This window comes from Montipora capricornis, chromosome 7 (assembly GCF_036669925.1).
Source record: "Montipora capricornis isolate CH-2021 chromosome 7, ASM3666992v2, whole genome shotgun sequence".
Taxonomy (NCBI): Eukaryota; Metazoa; Cnidaria; class Anthozoa; order Scleractinia; family Acroporidae; genus Montipora; species Montipora capricornis.
In genome coordinates, this window is record NC_090889.1 from 47,511,083 (window position 1) to 47,513,582 (window position 2,500).

Here is a 2,500-nt window from a genome sequence, read left to right on the forward strand (position 1 = left end):
ATTCCTTTCCGTATTTCTCTGTTAAGATACTCTTTGCGCGATTGTAGCCCTCAGCCGTGAAGGGTAATGCTTCTATTGTTCTCCTAACCTTAGAATCCAATAGTTCACGCAAATACGAAAACTTTGTTATCGCAGCTACGCTCGTCTTGTTGATAGTTTCTGAAAATTGCCCCCAGAATCTCGGCTAGTCCATAAAGGAGCCATCAAACTTTGTTATCATTAACTTTGGTAATTCAGCTTGAATGTTATCCGGAGCTTGGACTTGTGGTGGGTGTTGGCTTGTTTGAGCCGTTTGAAGTTCTGCTTGCATGTCTAGCTTGGTCTGATGCAGTTTTGCCTCAAAATGTAGTTTCTCTTCTTGAGTGTGAGCTTCTTTCTCTTTTCGGCGATCATCTAGCCATGTTGTCACTTTTTCGACCTCGCTGTCTGCCTTTTCCAGTTTTGCATCTAGTCGGGTGTTCCATTCCTGTAAGGCTGTCATCTCTTCTTTTGCTGCTAATTTCGCCGCCTCTACATCGAGACGCATGCGAGTGACTTCACTGGAGAGATGCTTTAAGCTTGAGAGGTGTCTCTCGATTGCCTCATGTTTCCCTTTTTCCAAAACGGCATTAGTCTTCATCGCTGTCATTTCCAGTTGTGTAACTTTAATCTCGACGTTCGCTTCGGTTGCCTCCATGACGTTCGGAAAATTCAGGACGCAATTATACTCACACAGATTGTCCCAAAAGTGTTTCTTCGGACTTGTCGCGTTGCCGGAGGTGCCACGTTTTGTAAACTTTGCCCTGTTTACAAGGGATTACAGCTTATCGAACTCTCTCTCAATCAGTAAACTCGACTGAGTTTATAACTAAGCGTTTAATCAATCTCTCGTGTTCGTCTTACAACGGGTGTGTAAAACTACTCCGACTCTAAGAAAAAGGAAACCTAAACTTATATGTTCATGTATCGCTCAATCTAATATCTTATTGGTCGTTGCTAAGTGAAATTCAATGAAAGTTCATTCAAGGTTATGTCAATCAATGGTGCTAATTAAGAAATAAAACTTTGGCCTAATCGAATTACGAAGTCTCCGACAAGGAGAAACTGTCTTCAAAACGGTTGATACTATTTCAGTGGCTCTCCTGGTTTGGCATAGCTTTGTTCTTTCACTTGAATCGCTCCAGCTGATCCACGGCTTTCCAAGTGGTGCAAGTTTGCATGACAAAAGAAACTAATTTAGCTTTCCTCGTTGTTCGTTTGATGTTATAGACGCAGATTCGTCACTATAAGTTGATGCAGTGCTTGCCGTGTCAGGTGACAGAAAGGTCTCGTCGGTGATTTTAAGTTGGCTAAACGTTTCTTCAAAATCCTTGGTTGACTGTTCACTTTCACTTTCCTCGAGAGATGACATCTTGCCACCCTAAATGATATGGTGGTAGATATAGAACAAAAATTGTAATCTCAACGTGGCTTTTTTCTTCATTTAGTTTAATTAGTCAAGTGATTATAGAGTTGCGCGCGCTCTGCCTTGTGGTCGACAATTACGTCATATCTTGCTATGATGATCTCGCGCGAGGTAAATTGCAATACTGCAGCACTAAGTTTCAAAAATTCAAAGAGGCTACGAAACAACAAAGAAAATGAAAGAATTATACAGTTGCTCTGATAATCACAATTATAGTTATTTTTCTCAGGCTCAGTGAATATTGTGAAATAAACCCCGAGACAAAATCAACTCTGTGGTTGTTAATTGTCACAAGCAGTATCGCTATTACGGTCATACTATTTGAAAAGGGTCCTGGGAACCTGGGAACGAGCTAGTTGGGGTAAGACATTAGTGGAGCAAGCAAGTGACGTTATAACTGAGACAAACAAAACAGAATGGTGGAAGATTGGAAGCTTTCCTCAAGCGGGTAAGCTAGTGTTCCTAAAACAATTTTTAAAGCGAAAAGTCGGCTTTCATTTTCCTCCAATTTCTCTCAGAACACGCTAATGTCGTCTTACTCTTGTTCCAATAATTTGCATTCTATTTCTTTTTTTCTTCGCATGCTTCTCGAAGTACAAGAACCAAAATCTAGTTCAGTGAATCAAGAACACCTGTGCAGTAGATTAAACATGTGGTTTGGCACACTTGGCTTGAAATCTTATGTGAGACATCATAAAACAAAAAGAATGCCGTTAGTTTCCACCTTTGCCATCAAATGTAAGGCGGTACTCGGGGAAGAGGTAAGGTTTATGTTTTTTGTAAATGTAGGATCTTTTGTCTATTTTTTAAGGGGTTTTATTGAGAATTCGATGAAAAGAAAACGAAATAAAAGGTAAGCTTGCGTTTGCCATTCCCCGTTAAACGTCCTGCGTAAACTCTCTATGTTAAATGATACTCTTTGGAGACGAGTATACAAACGTGTTCTTTTTACTTATCACTACTTCTGCAAAAGGTTCCACACATGACTGTATTTCTGGTACGACCGTTTTTTCCCGCTCTTCTTGACTGACTTCTACTAAGTGTTGCTTGCACATC